The sequence below is a fragment of the Chrysemys picta genome, chromosome 9 (genome assembly GCF_011386835.1).
Source record: "Chrysemys picta bellii isolate R12L10 chromosome 9, ASM1138683v2, whole genome shotgun sequence".
NCBI classification, from domain to species: domain Eukaryota; kingdom Metazoa; phylum Chordata; order Testudines; family Emydidae; genus Chrysemys; species Chrysemys picta.
The window spans coordinates 91113586-91121638 of record NC_088799.1 but is presented as its reverse complement, the minus strand read 5'-3'; the positions used below and the strand labels follow the sequence as shown (position 1 = coordinate 91121638).

Below are 8053 nucleotides of genomic sequence, written 5' to 3'. Positions count from 1 at the left end.
ATCTAAAAACTATGCACTTGTTCTTTTGTTCTGGTAATGATTTTTTGTGAAATTCGCCAACTTCAGTGTTTTTAAATGTATTATTGCTCTTTTCAATAATCCACATTTGAAAGATTAGCAGGTGAATATTTCCCATAATCCTGACATGAGAAAATAGCTTCCTGTAGTGGTCTCAGACTCTTGTGGGTCACTCGTGATTTAAATTAACTTTTGCTGTTTTTTTTTCTTTCTTTCTTTACAGATAACCATTAGAAAATGGCTAAGGACATCATAAGGCAACTGGAATTTTCCCTTATCTGTTGAATCTCGCTTACAAGGATTAATGAACAGGAGATGGGAGTTTGTGCTACAGAAACTGAGTAAGTCTTATGGCCTTTATAGCAAACTATTTGTTGATTTAGTAGAAATTGTGTTTCACTAGCAGGGTAATTCATCAACATGAGGCACTAGTACCACTGTATACAGTAAAAATCAATTTTGTACACGACTCAAAGCTTACTAGAAACCTCATGCTTTGAAGCAGTTGATTTTTCTGTTTTGTTCTTCTATATGACAAATGATTATCCTAAACTAAAACAAGTAGACTTACTTAGATGAGTCAAGCTTTATTAATCAAAGCTATTTAACAAAAATCCTATGCATATTTTTTTTATATTGGAAACAAAATTATTTCATTTTATAATTTAACGACATGTTTGTCCACAAATCTGAGTAAATGATAAAATACCAGTTTGAACGTATTATATAGTGTGGCATTTTTTAGAAAATATCTGCTCTGTCATTAGATGGAAAATATTTGTCCGTGACATAGGCTTCCTGATAAATGACATGTGAATACAATGGCATGTGTGTTCAGGATTAAGGTTCCCCAGATTAATATGGGTTGGTTTTCCTGGCATTGGGAGATCAGAACATATCTTGCAGCTCTGTCCCTTTTTATTCTGGAAGGCCTTTAGCAGAGTGTGTGTTGTCATTGCTACAGTGACAATAACCATGGGAGTAATTGGCTGATGTCTTGGTTCTCCCTCCATTGGGACAGAATGGTTGTGAAATATGGACTGGGACAGAAATAAAAAGAAAATGGAAAAGACTGTCTAGGAATGTATTTTTCTAAGAAGTGAGGTTCTTACCCACGAAAGCTTATGCTCCCAATACTTCTGTTAGTCTCAAAGGTGCCACAGGACCCTCTGTTGCTTGTCCAGGAATGAAGAGACTTGACAGCACCATAACTCAAGCTCCTTCCAATGTCATGTAGAATGAAAGCTCGCTGTGAGCTTCGCAGGGCGGTAGATAAGGAAGAGACTTACTCTGGTCAAGATCCCTCTTTCTCTCCCTCTTGCTAATGAAAAACCCCAGTCTCTGAAAACTGTTTTTCTGTGTCTCTCAGCCTTAGCTGCATGCATATATTAGTAGGAAATTTTAATTTTTCTTCTTGAGAACAGAATGAATTACAAGCTAAATGAAGCCTGGGTATAAACACTGCTAATGTTTTATAATTGGAGTATGTGTCTCAAGCTGTCACTGGAGCCACTCCACTTACTCAAAGACTGCTCAAAGCTGAATGCTCATGACATCAAAATTCCCCACACTTGATACCTGACTAAAATCCTTTATTAGGTTCAAAATGGTGTATTGTGCTTTAAAGGGTGAAAAGAAATGATGGTTTTACTAAAATCCTGTTTGAATCATTCTCCCTGGATGTAATGTTGAGTATAAGGGCTAAGGAGTCAGGCTTGTCTGAACACAACACATTTTATGAACTGTTCAATCACTCAGATCACTCTGAGTTAACTGAGGCTTCTGGAGACCACGAGTTCCCACTGGGTATGCGCAGAGGCTTACCACAAGCATTATCATAGTCACTCTCATAATAACATTACATAACTTTATTGGTATAGTTACCAATAAAGGTCTGGTAGTCACTCCCATGCCAATAATATACCTATCTTATCCAGGAAGTTTGCTATGAACTTGGAAAATGATATACATGTAACTCTTTATTTAGACGCATCATAAATAAATTGAATAGGCAATTTATTTATACATAGCTTCCATCAAATGTTATGCATGAAGTCTCTTTTTACTTCAGTTTTAAAAGGTCCCCACTGAGCCCCCATTTAAAAACTCAGCACTTACTGTATCATAGTTTCTCATCTTCTGTGTACATATTGTGTATGTGAGTACTCACAATAAGCTTGATTTTCAACCTGCAAATAATGAATGAACAATTTGTTCTGCATAATTATTTGTACCTGCCTTGTAGGTCACCTACCTAGCTGTGCCCAAATCAGAGACTTGGACATCTAAGCAAACTTAGCTGTGGAAGCATAATTATGCTTATGGGTATTGGTGTCTGTAATTTGCACCCATAAAACTGGAGAGCAGTGCACGACAACTTTAGGGAAGTGGATTGGGCAGGGAAGTGGATTGGGCAAACGTATTAATGGATTTAAAGGCAGAAGAAGCCTGGGATTACTTTAAATTAAAGATGCATGAGCTGTCGGAGGCCTGTATTCCCAAAAAGGGAAAAAGATTACCAAGCAAGAGATTTAGACCGAGCTGGATGAGCGACCGACTCAAAGGGGCGATTAGGAAAAAACAGAAAGCGTACAAAGAGTGGAAGAGGGGAGGGATCAGTAAGGAAATGTACCAAAGTGAAGTCAGAGAATGTAGAGATAGAGTGAGAAAGGCCAAAGGCCGTGTAGAATTGGACCTAGCGAGGGGAATTAAAAGCAATAGTAAGAGGTTTTACAGCCACATAAACAGGAAGAAAGCAAAGAAAGAAGAAGTGGGACCGCTGAAGACTATTGCCGGAGAGGAGATTAAAGACAATCTAGGCATGGCGCAATATCTCAATGAATATTTTGCGTCGGTGTTTAATGAGGCCAATGAAGGGATTAGGGATACTAGCACCATTACAGAGGGGAGTTCGGGATGGGGGATTACCGTATCCGAGGTAGAAACAAAACTTGAACGGCTTAATGGGGCTAAGTCGGGAGGACCGGACGATCTTCATCCGAGAATATTGAAGGAATTGGCGCGGGAAATAGCAGGCCCGTTAGCGATAATATTTAATGAATCTGTAAACTCGGGGGTGGTCCCGTTAGACTGGAGAATAGCTAATGTGGTTCCTATTTTCAAAAAAGGGAAAAAAAGTGATCCGGGTAACTACAGGCCTGTTAGTTTAACATCTGTAGTGTGCAAGGTGTTGGAGAAAATTTTGAAGGAGAAATTAGTTGAGGACCTGGAGGGTAGTGGCAATTGCGATAATTTACAACATGGTTTTACGAAGGGCAGATCGTGCCAAACGAATCTGATCTCCTTCTTTGAGAAAGTAACGGATTTATTAGATAAGGGAAATGCGGTGGACCTAATATACCTGGATTTCAGTAAAGCGTTTGATACTGTACCCCATGAGGAATTATTGGTTAAACTGAAAAACATGGGGATCGATTTGAAAATCCAGAGATGGATAAGGAATTGGTTAATGGGGAGAATGCAGCGGGTCGTATTGAAGGGTGAACTGTCAGGTTGGAGGGAGGTTACCAGTGGAGTTCCCCAAGGTTCGGTTTTGGGACCCATTTTATTTAATCTATTTATAACTGACCTCGGAACCGATTGCAGGAGTAGGCTGGTAAAGTTTGCGGATGATACGAAGGTGGGAGGCGTTGCAAATTCGGAAGAGGATAGGGATATCCTGCAGGGAGACTTGAATGAGCTTGTGAATTGGAGTGTCAGAAATAGGATGAAATTTAATAGTGAAAAGTGTAAGGTGATGCATTTGGGGATGACCAATAACAATTTTAGTTACAAAATGGGGACGCATTGGTTAGAAGTAACGGAAGAGGAGAAGGACCTAGGGGTCCTTGTAGACCGCAGGATGACTATGAGTCGACAGTGTGACGTGGCGGTGAAAAAAGCCAATGCTGTCTTGGGATGCATTAGGCGAGGTATATCTAGTAGGGATAAGGAGGTCCTGCTTCCGTTGTACAAGGCGCTGGTGAGACCTCATTTGGAGTACTGTGTGCAGTTCTGGTCTCCCATGTTTAAAAAAGATGAACTCAAACTGGAACGGGTGCAGAGAAGGGCCACTAGGATGATCAGAGGAATGGAAAACCTGTCGTATGAAAGGAGACTAGAGGAGCTTGGGTTGTTTAGTCTGACAAAGCGAAGGCTGAGGGGGGATATGATTGCTATCTTTAAATATATTAGAGGGATTAATACAAGGGAGGGAGATGAATTATTCCAGCTTAGTACTAACGTGGATACGAGAACGAATGGATATAAACTGGCCGTGGGGAAGTTCAGGCTTGAAATTAGACGAAGGTTTCTGACCGTCAGAGGGGTGAAATATTGGAACGGCCTTCCGGGGGAAACGGTGGGGGCGAGGGACTTGTCTGGCTTTAAGATTAAGTTAGATAAGTTTATGGAGGGAATGGTTTAATGGTAAAACATAGTTGTCAAGGAAAACCAAGCAATGGTAGGTAAATAGCATAATGGCTAAAAGGGGTCAGGATGGAGACTCTTGCCTATATGCTCGGGGTCTTACTGATCGCCATATTTGGGGTCGGGAAGGAATTTTCCTCCAGGGCAGATTGGCTGAGCCTCTGGAGGTTTTTCGCCTTCCTCCGCAGCATGGGGCAGGGATCTCTAGCAGGAGGGTCTCTGCCGATTGAGGTCACTAATAACAGGATTGGGGACTTCAGCAGCAGAGTCCAGGGAAGGGGCGGGGACGGTTTTATGGCCTGCAGCGTGCAGGGGTCAGACCAGATGATCATAATGGTCCCTTCTGACCTTAAAGTCTATGAGTCTATAACCTAACCCAGTATGGTCCTGTCATTTTAAAAAAGAGCTGCTATATGTGCAGTCAAGACTATTGAATGTTATGACTGTTGTTAGTGTGTCATTGCTTCAAGTAAAGGTGAGCCAAAATGGGGACACCTAGTTTAGCTGGATGCCTATGAATGTCGTACTGGATAACAGTCCAAACTTGAATAAAATTAGAATAAAATAATTGCCATTGAAAAAAATATCTTCCTTTCCTTTATCTTGTCCTAATATAATAGCCCAGATTTTTACACTACATTTTATCAGGCTGATTCCATTCTGGGTCTAACTCTATTGAATAAATGGACTTATATCTGCATTACATTGGAATAACCCGTGGAGAATCAGGGGCTGTGAATTACATTCTAGCTGTTGTCATTAACTCTTGGCTATGCTGCTGCTGTTCTGTTAGCCTGCATGGCCTGAGGCAGGGAAGCAGCTGCTTTGTCACAAGTCAAAAAAGAGAAGACCAATTTCAGCATAGGGAAGACAGCAAGGTTAGTTTATTAGATGCAGTGATATGATTTATTCTTAAACCTATAAAGCAAAAACTACCGAGAAAAGGGAAATAATCTAGTGAGTGGTAATTCTTTTCTGAGACCAGCATAAAATTGTAATCAAGATTTCCAAAAAGAGCAAGCCTTTCCCCCCCACTATGTAAACAACTGGAAAATTACCATTATAAGCCTGCTCCCTAGTGAATGGCTTGTATAAGAAGGACTGACTACCCTGTGTAGCCCTGCTAAAGATGGGGGTGAGGGTCGGGAAATGTATGTGTGTGTTCTGTCAGTAATCTCCTTCTGCTTTAAATTTAAATTTAAATCTGCAACTTTATTTTTACACTTTTTGCCTGTTTCTTGTGGCAACAAGGAGGAAAAGGTAAAAATTTGCATTCACCCTTTGGGTCTAATTGAAAGTCAATGGAAAAGGTCATATAAGTTGTGTTCGAGAGTGTGAATCAAAGAGACAAAATTGGCACTTGTAGACAGATCACTGTATTAGAACAGATTTATGCCAGTGTAGAGGGGTCATCACCATATTATTACTGCTTTGAATGCTAGGTTTCAGTGATATGTTTGCTATGGGTTTTAACATCATCCTCTTCATCGTTCATCATTATGGTTCATGATATCTCTTAGTCCAGGCTCTTTATCCATCATGTTTGTCTCCAGTTCTGGAAAGGGCTTTCATCTAGGAAGAACTCCGGAGGGCTTCAGTTTTTGGATTCTTGTAGTTTCCATAATTCTGATGGCCATGTTTCATCATCTAAGCACCAGCAGCCTATAATCAGAAAATACCACTGGTCACAAGGAGGAGTAGAAGAGAGAGAGTGGCATAGAAAGAGGTAGATGGGGTGGCTGACCTTTATTATTTTAAAAACTATATACATTCTCACCGTATGGCTTTTATTCCTCTCCTCCTCCCTTGCTCCTTTTGTATGTTGCTTGTCGTCTTAGCATGTAAACTATTTGAGTCACTTTGTAGGTGCTACAAGAGTACAAATAACAATACTCAGACTATGCACATCATACATGGGTAGGACAGACTGAATGGGCATTTCACGGAATTCAGAGAGAGCAAAGTTAGGCCATTGCTGAGCAGTTTTTGAAAATCCCACCCTAAATCTCTTCAAGACTTTAAACATTCTCTCCTAGTCTGTAACACCCCACATATGCATGCGCTCTCTCTCTTTCTCCCCCTCCCCCCCCCACTCCCCTCCCCCAGAAACCAGATTCTGGTCTTAGTTACCTGAGTGTAATTGCAGAGACATTCAATGAGTTGGAATTATGCCCGATTGACTCTAGTTTAAATGAGATCAGCATCTGGCCCAGAGTCCATTGCTTGCTGAATGGGAGTGCATTGGAATGACATCAGTAACTATCTTATTCCAATATCTTTATTGTATAACATGGTGGTACCACTCATCTTCATTAGACAGTAGGGTTGCCAACCCTCCGGGATTGTCCTGGTGTCTCCAGGAATTGAAGCTTAATCTTTAATGAAAGATTGAGTCATGTTATGAAACCTCCAGGAATATGTCCAACTAAAACGGGCAACCCTATTAGACCATCTTCTAGATGGAATTGGGGCTCTGAAATTGTACAATGAGTTGATTGTCTGATCTAATATGAGTAAAATCACATAACAGACTGAGGGATGCCCATGTAATATTCAGATTTCAGTCATTTGCTTACAGAATGTCTGGCTTATATTCTTTGGAGAGTGCAGAATTGCTTCCAAAAACTGTTTAATTTAACTAAAAAAACCAAAACGAAACACCCACTTTCTGAACTGTCTAGCTGCAGCCAGGGCTAAGAATATGACTCTCTTTTCCCTCAGCATTAAACCTCAACAAATATTAGAGTAAAATATTGGCACCCAGAGCACAGAGAAACTCACATTATCATCAGCTGTCATTCTGATCTGACAATACCATATTATATTCTCAATAGATACTTCTATAAGCAAACAATGAGTGGCATAAATGACTGTGCTGGTCTGACATGGGGAATTTGACTTGTCAGCCAGGGAAGAATGAGGCAGAAGTTTTTTTTTTTTTTACATGGCCAAAATATTTAGCATAAAAGCACTTGGTAAAGGGATGGCGGTGTTTAATGGATGTCACCATTTGTACCTCTTCCTCCCCCCCACCCGCCCACCTTTAGTTGGAGTGCCCTGCTTTTGCTACATAGCTGTGAGCTCTAAAGGGGGAATTAGAAATTGGTGTTGTGCAACCCAAAAGCATGGCTCATTTGCACGAGCTCTGTATTCCTGGGTGGTCCCAGTATTTGTAGTGGTAGGGCTGGTGAGTGGATGTATGGGGTTACATTCTTTCACAGCAGACCTTCCTATCCACTCTGACAGTCTTGGGCTCATATCGCAGAAAGCAAAATATATTTCAGCTGGACAGAGCCTCATGAAAAGCACACTCCAAGTAACTCAAGTATTTGAGCTTATTTGAATATGGTCTTGGCTAAAATCACCATGAATTTACTTGTAAATGTTCAGTTTCTGTAAAGTGCTTAGCAAGTGTCTTGATTATCTGACAATTTACTGTACTTCATTTTAAAAAAATGAATAAATAGAATCTTTCAAAATCAACTTCATTGAAGTAATCTCTCTAACATGCAATGGTTATTTACAGCACAGTTGCTATCTCCATTCAGTGGAAACTCTCCAGAGCTGTGGTAATTTACCGGGTGTAAGATGTCATTTCATTGCATCC

The 8053-nt window shown here is 40.5% G+C and overlaps 1 long non-coding RNA gene across 1 annotated transcript in view; it reads left to right on the top strand.

Annotated features, from left to right (window-relative positions):
- The first annotated feature begins 244 nt into the window (after positions 1–244).
- LOC135973599 (uncharacterized) overlaps positions 245–8053 on the top strand; it is a 114130-nt gene continuing 106321 nt past the window's right edge. Inside the window, exon 1 of the long non-coding RNA XR_010590507.1 lies at positions 245–359. This is a non-coding gene — a long non-coding RNA (uncharacterized LOC135973599). The remainder of the gene's footprint in view (positions 360–8053) is intronic.